The sequence below is a fragment of the Sebastes fasciatus genome, chromosome 1 (assembly GCF_043250625.1).
Source record: "Sebastes fasciatus isolate fSebFas1 chromosome 1, fSebFas1.pri, whole genome shotgun sequence".
Classification (NCBI taxonomy): domain Eukaryota; kingdom Metazoa; phylum Chordata; class Actinopteri; order Perciformes; family Sebastidae; genus Sebastes; species Sebastes fasciatus.
Genome location: NC_133795.1, coordinates 37,897,000 through 37,911,106, shown reverse-complemented (window position 1 = coordinate 37,911,106; position 14,107 = coordinate 37,897,000). Strand labels below are relative to the sequence as shown.

At 43.4% G+C, this 14,107-nt stretch overlaps 1 protein-coding gene across 1 annotated transcript in view; it reads right to left on the bottom strand.

The window, feature by feature from the left end:
* raly (RALY heterogeneous nuclear ribonucleoprotein) overlaps positions 1 to 11,035 on the bottom strand; it is a 167,037-nt gene extending 156,002 nt beyond the window's left edge. The window contains 2 exon segments of the mRNA XM_074647825.1: positions 10,006 to 10,254; positions 10,981 to 11,035. The gene's annotated coding sequence lies outside the window, so the exon portion shown is untranslated.
* Between the last annotated feature and the right edge of the window lie 3,072 nt (positions 11,036 to 14,107).

Genomic DNA, 14,107 nt, shown 5'->3' with positions numbered 1-14,107 from the left:
TTTTTTGTGAGAGAGAGAGAGAGAGAGAGTGTCGTTTGATTTATCTGTTTAAAAGTCTGATGGCCTGGGGGAAAAACAGTTTTTTCAGTCTGCTGGTGAGAGTCCTGGGGGTCCTGTATCTTCTACCAGAGGGTAGGAGGGAGAACAGGCTGTTGTGGGGGTGAGTGGTGTCCTTAATGACCCTCAGGGACTTCCTGAGGCACCGCTGGGTGTACAGCTCCTGCAGGCCGGGCAGCTCGCACACGGTGATGTGTTGGGCCGAGCGCCCCGCCCTTCCCAGTACCTTACGGTCCACGTTGGTGCAGTTGCCGTACCAGGTGGTGAAGCAGCCTGTCAGGCGGCTCTCTATGGTGCCTCGGTAGAAGTCCCTGGATACAGCGTTGGAGGCAGGGCCCTGTTCCTTCCTATGAGAGTTGCTCACTGGCGCAAAGTGATGCCAAAATGGTTCGACTTTGAGTGGCGATCTTCCGCATCCATTGGGCACATGGAGCAGGTGCAGTAGCGTCCGCTCGGTCAAATGGCTCGGTCACGTGGTCACAGCCGTCTCGCTGTCATCACGGCTTGCTAACTCCGCCTCCCAGCACTCACTCCAGCCCCGGTCTGGGTCTCATTCATATGAACGGAGGGCGGGAAATAACTCTGGATTCAGCTATTGGTGCTTTTTACAACTTTTAGGACCTTATGATTTAAATAAGGGCTATTAGAGTGTTCATACTGGGAAGTTGATTTACCTCAAAAAAAATTATCCACCGAGTTACAGACGTCTCTTTCCCAATCTAAGTCTATGGGGAAAAGTCTTTTTGGGCCCAATGGCATCACGTGACGGACACATAAGTTCTAGTACCGCCGTTTGGCTACTACGAAGAAACTTTAAACTTTAAAACTTTTGTGTGCCTTTTTCATTTAAACAAAAATACATATTAGAAATATTGCAAAGGCCACATGGAAAAAGAGTTTATTCAAAAATCAGTTCAACAAATCAAAAAATTCAGCACACATATCTAGCTGTCGATACTTATTTTCTTGTCTCTCTTGCTGTGACAGGAAGGAGGCCGAATAAGACAGCGATGTGTTTTTATAATCAAGGAATGTGACAACGTTAAAAGAAAAATAAATCTGAGATGTTTCCATTTTCTGGTACACAAACTTTTTCTCCTTTTGCTTTATTGAATTATTGATGCCATGTTAAACAATATTTCAAATTATCCAAATTCATCTACCTGCCAGTTGTGCTTTAAACTCATTCATTCTGATCACATCCTGCACTCTCTAGAAACACGTTTTTAGTTTTGGACATAAACTCCTTCTGCATTAATATAAATTGCTCGGGCCTCAGTGAAACCACCGACTGTCTTCACAATCAGAAAAATTGATGAGTTGGGTCTTTGTATTCTCCACTGAGTGCTCTCAAAGTGCTGCGAGCGGCTGAAATGCTCGTGGGAAGATGAGCAAAACAGAGATTAAGCACGTCAGTCCGAGCCGATGACTATATTTCATGTATTTGTAATAGCTGTAATATCTTTGAAACAATGACCCCATGTTGATTACAAACCCACAGATATAATATTTCTTACAGTTTCTCCTGCAGAGATTTTTTAATAATCCTTGTTCTTACATGCTGATTGTCTTTCTGGGATTAATTCAGGGGCTGTTAACATTATAAAAATGGCTCATTTGGATGTTTAGATCATGATATACGGGCAGTTGTGGGAAATGTGTGCGTGCATATCTGGCAACGAGGCCAGATAATGAGTTTCCACTGTATTTACATTTTTCAAAGCCACGGGGGGGCAATTTTCCATCTCTCAGCGCCCACAGCTCAACGAATCTAAGACAAACAGTGGTATAGATCATTTAAGTGAAGGGATGTAACTCTGGGTTTGTGTTGGAATGGCTGTAATTTGTTTCCTTAATAAATAACTCAAATGAAAGTGCGTCATCTTTATTAAATGCAAGAGCTTGTTGTCAGAAAATGTAATATATGCATAGAAGTTGAGAAATAGCTTTCAAGGTGTTCTTGGAGGTTAATTGAGTTGAGTTGGTTCAATCTAATATAGGCTACGGAGAGATCTTAATATGTACACAATCTAGTGCATTCTTGTTTCCTTTATTATGCCTTTAATATCTAAATCAATCAGGGGAAAAAAGCAATTAAAAGGACAGAGGATGGATGAAGTCTCATGGGCTGTTGTTGAATAGTCTATTTGTTTCTTAGGAAGGTGAAATGATCTGGAGGTATCTAAGTGGCAGCCACGACAAGAGCTGGTCAAATCCTCTTAATGTTAAAGAAAGGTGCTTCAATGCTTCCTTTCTTATCTCCTTTAGCATTGGATACACTGGACCCTCCTTTACCAAAGGAAAGGAAATGATGCCGTCCCACAATTCCTTGCAGCAGCAACATTTAAACTAGGGCTGTCAAAGTTAACGCGATAATAACGCATTAACGCAACTTGCGATTTTAAGGTTGTACCGTGTTCATATTTAAAGCTAGAGTGAAGATACTGGTATCATATGAAACTACAAAACCTAATGAATCCATTGGTGTATTATATGTCATACTAGCTTGTCATAAAGGAGGTTAAATAGCGCTCCAAACTTTTGCTAAATTATGGCGAGGAAAAACCGTCACGGCCATTTTCAAAGTGGTCCCTTGACCTCTGACCTCAAGATATGTGAATGAAAATGAGTTCTATGGGTACCCACGTGTCTCCCCTTTACAGACATACCCACTTTATGATAATCACAGGCAGTTTTAGGGCAAGTCATAGTCAAGTCAGCACACTGACACACTGACAGCTGTTGTTGCCTGTTGGGCTGCAGTTTGCCATGTTATGATTGGAGCATATTGTTTATGCTAAATGCAGTACCTGTGAGGGTTTCTGGACAATATCTGTCATTGTTTTGTGTTGTTAATTGATTTCCAATAATAGATATATACAAACATTTGCATAAAGCAGCATATTTGCCGACTCCCATGTTGATAAGAGTATTAAATACTTGACAAATCTCCCTTTTAAGTACATTTTGAACAGATAAAAAAATGTGTGATTAATCACGATTCAATATTTTAATCGTTTGACAGCCCTAATTTAAAGCGACGCACCATTCGGCTGTCATTGACATCCGCTGTTGCTGTTTAATTGCGCAATAATTTTGCATGAATTGAGTTGATCACTGTACACAAAAACATCTGTAGCCTGGTGTAAATGCAGCTAGATTCTCTGAGCACTCCAGTGTTTTCCCAAGTCCTTATGAACTCTCCTTCGCTTCTTTCCTTGACCTCATGACGTTTTCCATCGAGGTCAAGGAGAAGTGGTTAGGAAAGGACATAGGACATGATTTTGTTTTCAAATCAAATGAAGCATTGCCTTAGTTCTAAGACTGGGTATCGGTATCGACCAAAATAAGCCAGTACATATTGAAACTTCTGTCAAAACTGTCAATCAAACTCCTGCCGAAGCCAGTTGGGAGAGGAGCGAAAACATATTTTTTCCATCGTGAAAAGCCTTCATGGTCGTTCTTTGTTCTTCTTTCTATAAAGAAATCCTCTCTGGTTCTGACAGAACTGATGCTACTGCAGCTACGCTAACCTCTTCAGGAGCCGCCATTGTTGTTGTTTAGAACCAACGGTCCTCACACACCTAAACCACGCCTCTAGCTGTCAGTAGCTCCTCACTGATTGGTCAGTGATGGATTTTCGTGCACTATATTGCAAGAATCCAGTCGCCGCGCAAGGTAAGTAAACATGTGGCTCTATAAAATGACCATAATCATGAAACATTGTAGGATATAAATTGTACTTTTTTTTAACCAAGTAGGTGCACATACACATGCAACACAGCACAACGTTTCTTTTCTATTTCCTCCAAACAGACCGCCTGGTGTTTTCCTCACTATTCATTCTGTATTTTTTACCAACGCTACTGAGAATATGAAGGTAAAATGAAAGAATGTCAAATCTCCCACTTACAAAGGACTGCAAGCCCCGACTTTTACAATCTCCCTCCCCCCGCCGCCGACACAACCTGCACTAGAAAGAGAGAGAGAAGCCTGCTGAACCAAAACTGGATTCAGCCTCCAGCTGCTGAGAACCAGAGAGGGAACGCTGGACATCCAGGTCATCGCTTGCAAAAGTGACACATCTGTAGTCTGAACAGGAAACAGCTCGTGCACAAAGCAAAGTTCAGAAACAGCACGAGGTAAACCTGCAACAGATTACTGCACAAAGTGAGACAGGTTTGAAGGGTTGTTTTATAAATCGAATCAAGGACCCGCCGAGCAGCAACGTAAACATCCAGTAAATCAATTGTCTTGATGACGTGACCTTGAGTGACACACACACACACACACACACACACACGTCAGTTCAGCTAAAAGCATCCGTTGAAGGCTGAACGTGTTACATGTGAATGTCTGAAGATCCTGATCAACTCCAACTCCAGTCCTGCATATGAGCCTCGCCGCTTCCCGGGGCCGTGGCCAAAGTGCTCGCTGCGCCCTCTCTCCTGCAAGGGAGGGACGGGGCCCCCTGCTCCCAGTGCGACTGTCGACCGGTTCGGACTGTTCTTAGTGCGCCCAAACCGCATCGTGCCGCCAGATCGCGGCTCAGCCCACGTAAAAGGCGTCAGGGGTCAGCAGCGATGTCGGCCACCCACCCGACCCGTCTTGAAACACCACCCAAGGAGTCTAAGGCACGCGCGAGTCAGAGGGTTCAAGCAAAACCTCGTGGAGCAATGAACTTGAGGGCCGGCACACGCCGGTTGAGCTGAGATCCCGGCCCCGCGGGGATGGGTGCACCGGCCCGTCTCGCCCACGCCATCGAGGAGGTGGAGCGTGAGCGCGTGTAATAGGACCCGAAAGATGGTGACGAGAGGGTTAACGTCAAGCTGCCGTAAAGTGGTATCAGTGACATTGTATCAGAGCTGTTTTGCGAGTACGTGAGTACAGTATTAGACCCGATACCCAATACTGGTATCGGGTATCGGTGCATCCTTAGTTTTAAGCCCAACCATATAGTTCTTTCCTAAACCTAACTATAGTGGTTCTGTTGCGTTGTTACATTATTATTTGAACACAAACAGTGATGTTTTTTCTAACCTTAACCAAGTAGTTTTGTTGCCTAAACCTAACCAATCATTTCACAACGTTAACCACGTGTCATTGTGCGTTTCTGCGAGCATGACACGAGGCAGATATGAAACATATTTTCAGTTCAGAAACTTGCAGAAAATGTCAACATTTTTCTGGCGACTGGGTTCGGCTCTAGGTAACCCTCTAGCGTCAGTTTTATACGTGTCAGGGACGGCGTGTCAATATACGCTCGTTACATGCATATATTGTTTTTTTCTTTTTGTTTAGGCAATAAAACCACTTAGTTAGGGTTAGGAATCAATCGTGGTTGACGTTGACTTTTAGTTTCACACGGGACATGAACAGCAGTCTCCCGGGTGAAAGTCCAAGTAAATGGACTATCGCACACTTTATACTATGTCAGTTGTTCTGACCGTCTAGTAATGACGCAGGTGGAGTTAACTGAAAGCCTGGTGTGTCTCATACAGAGGCTAAAGTGTCAGTATTTGACGAGTTGGGAGTGAGAACAGGTTGATACTGTTGATTTAACATCTGTTACTGTGAATATAAATTCATACGACAGATTCAGCCTTGACTGAACCTCGTGATCTATCCCAACACGAACGCATGCCGCAACAGAAATACTCACTATGTAGAAAACTATAAATATGCAACAAAAAATCAATATAAAAATCAATTTTCTACAACTCAGAGGCTACATGCTGCGTGCAGAGCCCAACGACGCTGCAGAGCACAAACACTAATGAGCTCCAACACGTGGAGTCAAAGAGGAGCAACGTCTATTCATTATCAGCACAGAGGCGCTAAATAATTAACACGACCAAGTTTGAATGCAAGGTATATATTATTTATTTATCCATGTTTTAATTTCTATCTTTTCTATCACTACAGCAGCCTGAACACATGCAGTAGTAGAATGAGGAACACGCTGAATAGTGAGCGCAGAGTCTCGTTAGCTCTCAGCGTGACAGTTTTTCATGGTCCTCACTCGGCTGTGTGTCGGAGTGTCTGTGTTGCTTTCAAAATACTTGAAGGTTTCCATGCACCTCCATGGGTTAAGCTCAACTATAGTTCCACCACCTTCAACCTGAGAAACAAGCAGCTGTGAGAGTAAAAATGTCTGATGTGTGTATCCTAATAACTGGTTTTGGGAACATTTGTAATTGAAACACATTCAATTTCCATTTGTGATAAGCAACAAGCAGACTGATCCATACAGAACCAACAGAGCGTGATCTTAAATCCTCTACCTGCTGTTTGAGAATAATAAAGACTAAACACCTTCGCACAGCGGAGAAACCAGTAGGGGTGGGCGGATCGATGTGAAAATATCGATACTACCGATACCTACGTCTGGTTTTGAAGATAGATTCTGGCGTCAACGGGATCGATACTCTTCTACAACCGTCTGTATTTTATCAAAGAGTACAACTGTCTGTCTGTGCAAACAATGATCTGTTGTACCGTTTGCTGCTCACTGCTGTTGTGATTTGTGTATTCAAACGCAAAACTAGTTACTCCGACAGACATGGGATGTGAATAATTAACCGTTTAACCGTTAACCGACATTAAGCATTGTAACTGATTAAAGCTGCAGTAGGCAGTATATTTTTTATATCATTGGGCAAAAATTCCATAATAACCTTTCAGCATATTGTAACTCAAGTGTTCTGAGAGATAACTAGACTTCTGCTCCTCCTCATGGCTCTGTTTTCAGGCTTTAGAAAATCTAGCCCGTGACGGGAGACTTTGACCAATCACAGGTCATTTCATTGAGAGAGCGTTCCTATTGGCTGTGCTCCGGTCATGTGACCGGAACTTGGCATTCCTTCACCAGATTTCACAATCGTGGTGGCGTCACAAACTTTCTCATTTTATAGCTAAACCGTGCACTACAAGATGATTCTGAAAACATCTGAGGAGAGAAATAGGCATTAACGTAACATAATATTTATTCATATTTGATCAGCGTTGCCTAGTTTAACCGTTTGGTCGGAGTTCGCGAGTGATGACATCCAGCTCTCATAGACGGCAGCTGGACAGCAGACCTCAGATCAGCTCTGATTGGTTGTTTTCCTCCGGTCTGTGAAATCTTGCAGATGCCGTAAGAGCACCGGAGGACACAGAGGCACATGATTTGTTTTCAGGTTACCAGATTCATGCACTACTGTCAGGATATAGCGATCGTTTTATAAAAATAATTTTAAGGGGAAAAGCTGGTCCACCTTAACAGCCCACCTTAAGAGGCAGAACCAGAGTTGCAGGATACAGGAAGTTGGCTCCCGTCTCTTAAGCTGGCTTGAGCAGTGCGGAGCGGAGGAGTTTTAGTTTTGTAGCATTTATTCACCGACAAATAAACAGTCCACACACTGCTACACCTACGGTTACAGCTATAACGCCACCAACAACCTCACACTCACCGCCAACACACAGACGGTCTGTCAGCCACTCGTTAAAGTTGCGCCGCGCTGACAGACTGTACGTGTGGCGGCGGCGCAAAGCCACCGGCAATGCTAGAGCTGCTAACGTAGCACAAACACACACACTGTTTGTCGGCCACTCGCTAAATTTACGCCTGGCAGACACACAGCTGACAACCTGCTAAACCAAACTAAATGTGCGGTGGAGACTTTTACTGGGAAAGTGGCTGCAGGTCCGCGACACTACACGCAGCACCGTGGCTGCTACAGTAACTCTCCTGACGGTGAACTGGGGACTCAGTTGTCTGTTGTGCTCATCCACTCCAGCTGATGCACCGCTGCATGGGAGACACAAATCTCGTAGGTTAGCGGTTAACAGTCGGTTAATGAGGGTCGGTTATCGGTTAAGAAAATGTTTCAAAATTAGCATCCCTACGACAGTCACGTGACGGCTGAAGGAAGAGGAGCATGTTTGGAGCTATTTCACAGCTGTGAGTGATGGTTGAGGGTAGTTTTTGTAGTTATTTGCACTAAAAAAGTTTTAAAACATGAATTATTCTCAACAAATAAATAATTGCACTTTGTTTATTAAAGAAAATACATTTAATGTTTGCACATTCAATTTACAATAATAAATAAATAAATTTGTTATTTGCCTTTAAAAAGTGTCCTGTTTTTTAACATGCATGTGATAAGTAATTAAAAGCAACATGAAAGTACACAAACAGCTTTGACTTCTAAAAAGAATCGGTACCGATATCGGCGATTCTGGCCCGGTATTACTTTGTATCGGATTAAAACCAAATTTTGTGGTATCACACCTCGCCACCCCTCTAGCAACCAGCTTCACTGATCTGCTCCTGCAGACTGTTTTCCTCCCCTGAGCCTCACAGTCTCAGTCCTGCCTGTAGCTGCAGTGTGCTGCACAACACCGACTCCACTCTCACACCGTGCACATTAGACACTTACACACACAAACACATCACTGTGGTGATGCTGCCATTATACGGCACTAGGTTTTAATTCACATGCATTTTTTTTTATTCTGCTTTATTCAAAACATTTTCACAGCCGTGACCTGTGACAATACTACTCACGTAAACCTCCACTTCTCATGTGACAAGACTGTTTAAAATTTAATTTATTCATGGAAAATGGTAAACTCTTTCTTCATTGATAAAGTCCAGTTCGTGGCTTTATATTCACATGTTATTTGTGTGGATGAGGTGGATTTCTAGATAAATACAGTTACATTTCACAGCCACTTCTTCTTATGTTTGCTCTTTTTTTCTCCTGTATTTTCACTCATTTTAAGCACATTTCTTTGATTCCAGCAGTTTTTAAAGGCTCCAAACATGTCACACTTGAGTCTGCTGCAAAACAGCCCTGTATTCATAAACTAGTGGACGTCTGTTTCCCATACTTTGTCGTGGCACTTATAAATGCACCAATTTCTACTGAGCTGAAACTTTGAAAAGAAATAATATCTAAAAGATTTAAAGCATTCCTTTAAATATTGATGTTCCAGGATATGCCTTCCACATTTTATTGAAACCTCGGTCAATGAGAGATCTTTGATTTGATCAATAAATCTGATTCTCAGTCTACCAAATGCACAAAACAAATTGTGAAATAGTTCAGAGTGCAGGTTCATAAGAGACTTGTAGTGGAAATATTGTCAGCATTGCAGTGAGGTTCAGGTCTGCTGAGGAGCAACAACAGCCAGTCTGCTGATATTACACATGAGGACATGACAGAGTAACAAACCCGACCTGTCAGCTCCTCCTGGTCTGCTCCATGAGGACCGACAGTCAAACAGGCTGCAGTAGTGTGTGTGTCTGTGTGTGTGTGTGGCTGCAAACACACATTCACACACACACTGACACTGAGATTCACAACTGAGATCACCGTTCAGTCCCAACAGAAACACCAACAGTTCCGTGGATGAAGATCAGCTGTCCGTGCAACACCTGCCCATCATCATCATCATCATCACCACCACCACCATCCTCATCCTCTGGCATCATGCTGCATGCGCAACATTCAAGTTTAAGAGGCATGTAAATCCAAGTTGTTTTTTATAAAAGAAAGAAAGAAAAAAAATCAAACTGCAAGAAAAAGATATAAAAGAGGGAAAACAGAAAAATGAAAGAGAAGAAAATCAAAATAAATCTTGTGAGATCACAGAGAGAAGAGAAAACAAGAGATGCCTGCGATATTTAAAAAAAAAAATGAAAAGAGAAAGAGAAAGAAAATATCAAAAAATAAATAAATAAAAAACTCAAAATAAACAGAAAAGAAAAAGGCAGAAGAGGGTTTTCCTTCCAGCAACAAGCAGAGAGGTAAAAGCTCCGGTAAAGACTCGCAGCAACAACACAGAGAGATCCAACCAGCCGCTGCAGAAAAATAAAAACAAGAGCGAGGAAACCAAAAGCAGCAAAGAAAGAAAGAATGAGGAGAAGATAAGAAGAAGAAGAAGAGAGAACTGACCTACTGACGAAGAAGGCAAAAACGCTCAAAGAGGCTGCAGCGAGAGGAGAGGAGAGGAGAGGTGTGCGCTCGGTTACCGGCTGGAGCTCCGACTGCGCGCCGGCCGGAGGGGCGGTGCTGAACAGCAGCAGAGAGACGACTGGAGCGAACCACTGAGCGCTGCCAGGCAGGGGGAGGACAGCCGGGGGGAGACAGGGGGAGACCGGGCAGCACAGCGACCACACGGGAGCTCCGTGCGTAATTTGGCACCTGGCTAAAAAAGCGCACAGACACACAGAGGAGGAAAGGCTCTTAAAGAGACATCCCATTTAACAAATGTATTTACTAAACAAGCCAGTTACACCAACATGTCGGCACACTTCTACACAATAACACCTCATGCAGGTGTCAACAAAAAGTCAAAGTTGTTGTAATTGTAGAAGAAGATAAGCAGTAGAGCTGAATATTTAAACTGAAATTGGACAAATTGGACAGAAAAGTAATTCAACTTAAGCAGTTGGACGGAAGATCGAGGCAAATATAGCCCCAATTAACTTCACCTGCGTTACTAGGCTGCAGTCACCTAGCAACCATGTAGCTAAGCTACCAAGCAACACCGCCGTACACTTAACAGACGAAAAAATGTCCAAGCTGGCAGCTGTATGAGATAAAATGCAAGTTTATACTTCAAGAGATTTTAACAACCCAGTTTTTGACCAGTCCAAAGAACCAATTGGGCTCCTGCTACTTTAGCTTTTAAGCGAGTTAACTTGTTAGCTCTTTACGCTAACTGACAACAGTTAGCTTACTAGTTAGCGATAATTAACGGTAGCTGTTAACACGCCAACCGACATCATAATAAACAACAATAAACACCCAAAAACATGTTCTTTTCATGCATATTTTGTTATCTACTTTACAAACAGTCATACCAAAATAAACAGACTCTTTCACAGGTTGTCTTCGTTTCGTTGTTTCTAACTTGTTCTCCTTGGCTTACCTGAGGAGCACCATCCAGACAGGGATGTGTCGTCGCGAACGAGCCGGTTCAAAGAGCCGGCTCCCGTCTTTACCTAATACAAGGCAGAATGATATTATGATCTTCTACAGGTACAGAGCAGGAGGGAGAGGAGGAGAGAAAGAGAGAGAGGAGTGTGGTACGCCAATAGCAGACAAGATGAGTGACAGTCGGAAACGAAGCAGCATGTAAAATTATGGTATTCTGGAAATTATAAGGTTTAGTATAATTATATTAGATAATTTAAGTGATATATGTGCACACATACTAATCATAGGTCAAAACTGCGCTAAATTTGTCTGAATTATAAAAGGCAGAAGTGGTAAAACTAGGAGTGTGTTCCAATCCGCGTACTTCTGTACTTACACTTACTATTGTGAGTGCATAAGTGCGTTCACACTGGGAAGTACGGCAAAATGCAGTGCACTCAAAGTACCCGGATGCTGTACTCAAAACGGTCAGATCGTTGAGTGTGGAACGCTGGACACTTTTCACACTCAATTGTCGCCATCTTGGCTACGTAGTGGAAGGGGCGGGACCACGACCACTATTCAAACATACGTAGATAACAGAACAAAACAATACAATACGTAAACATACTGGTGCATTTTCAGCCAACAGGAGGATACATCGTAGGCGACGACGTTGGAAACGTAATTTCCACTCTGCTTTCATTTTTTTCTTCAACAAAGCAGGCAAATGTTTTGGCGGGTAGTGGACGGGTACAACCTGAAGAAGGCAGCAGCGCAACCAAAAGGATGCCAGCTGCCGTAAAACCCCGAAGAAGAAGAAGATATTTTGGCGGGTAGCAAGCCGCGGCGAAATGTTGCGATCGTCATTTCCGGTCAGTGCGCCGCAGGGTATTAGATTTGAGACGACCCTACCCCGTTGAAATTTACGCACTACTCAAGTGAGTGCAGAGTACACACAGTGCACTACATTGAAGTGTACTTCAGGAACTACGTGGATTGTAACACACTCCTGGTGCTGTTAATGGTGTCTGTATCAAACTACTCTGTTATCTCTGTTAGTGTTTGTTAAATGCGCTCCAACACGCCAATAATCCAGCTTTATGTAATTTATTCTGCTTCTGAAGGTGCAGTCTCGTGAGTGCTGTTACAGTCTACACACACACACTCAAACCCGACTTTCTCCACTCACCCACGACTAGCTTCTTTATTAGTTGTATCGTTATTGTCGCGCCCTTAAGCAGTTTTTGGACCACCATCAGGTGCAGGCTGCACACTTCTCTACATAAACGCCATGTTAGCTCACCTGTGTGTCTGCTGTGGGGCTCCTCCATTCAAACAGAGGTGCTGTCCAATCAGCTGTTAAATACAACGCTCATCCAGATGATGTAACAGTCACGTGATTCAAAGTAATATTTTCTATATTTTTCATCGGTACAAACCTGAATTTGTCCTGTGTTGAACAATAAAAAATATTATAAATATGCATACCATTATAACTATTTACTTATTTATTTATTTATTAAACTTTTTTGCCTGGCTGCTTCCCAGAGGAGCATAAAGTGAGCGATGGGCATTAATGGAAGTTAGAAAAATCCAGCACACAGATTTTGAGATCAATCTCAAACTTTTAGATGCCAAGGATCCAAAATGGAGTCCAACAGACCACAGACCATGGATGTAGAAGAGGGTCCAACAGACCACAGACCATGGATGTAGAAGAGGGTCCAACAGACCTCAGACCATGGATGTAGAAGAGGGTCCAACAGACCACAGACCATGGATGTAGAAGAGGGTCCAATAGACCACAGACCATGGATGTAGAAGAGGGTCCAACAGACCACAGACCATGGATGTAGAAGAGGGTCCAACAGACCACAGACCATGGATGTAGAAGAGGGTCCAACAGACCTCAGACCATGGATGTAGAAGAGGGTCCAACAGACCACAGACCATGGATGTAGAAGAGGGTCCAATAGACCACAGACCATGGATGTAGAAGAGGGTCCAACAGACCACAGACCATGGATGTAGAAGAGGGTCCAATAGACCACAGACCATGGATGTAGAAGAGGGTCCAACAGACCACAGACCATGGATGTAGAAGAGGGTCCAACAGACCACAGACCATGGATGTAGAAGAGGGTCCAATACACTTGTCAGACCTTTGAGATGTTTATCAATGTACTTTAAAGCTATACCAGATGTACCAGTTGAATATGCAATGCAAACAAGAAGGAATAAATCAATACAGCCGTTTTTCCAGACCAGTTTATTAGAGAAAGGAGAAAGTGGAGCTTGTAGGACTTTATATTACAATCCCGAGTTTAATCGGCACTTTCTTGATGTCGTGAGGGGGGATAGCGATACTCACTTCATCGGGGTCATCAGGTGGGTACCCTCCTTCATCTGTGTTTCGTTGATCGGCCCACGACACCTCCAGAGGGCTCAACAGAGACACCTGGCATTCCCCCTCTTGCTTGTCATTTTGTAGCTCAACTGGGATCCTTACTCTTCAGCCAAATCCAGTTGCTGCTTCGCTCTGCAGCTTCTGATAACGACCTGACGGCTTGTCGGAAGACCTGTCCTCGTACGCCCATCTCCTTCAGAAGCCTGGTTGTCAATGTGGCTACAAACCCTCAACACCCTACCTCTACCGGGAGCACCTTGGTACGCCAGCCGCGTTGTTCTGCCTCGGCTGCTATTTCTGCATACCTCGGACTTTTGCATCCATACGCTTCATCGACCGCTGCCTCCCATGGCACAGTTAACTCCACGATGAACAAGGACTTCTGAGAGGTTGACCACAAGATCAAGTCCGGCCTGAGACTAGTTGTGATAATCTCTGGCGGAAAGATGATCTTCTGATTTAGATCAATTACATCAAATATATACAGTAAGTAACATCCCAGCCAGAGCTCTGAGCGTGAACAGTACAGTAAGCGTCCTCATTGCTCTCATTGTTAGCGATGTTTACCTCACACAGCACTTATACAGTCGCTGTAGAGACTTTATGAACATCAAGTTGTTGTTTGTTTTCTTGACATTGGTGAAGTCTGAAATTCGTGACATTCTTTAAAAGCCAAAGGACAAAAATCTCTCTCTCACACACACACACACACACACACACACACACACAC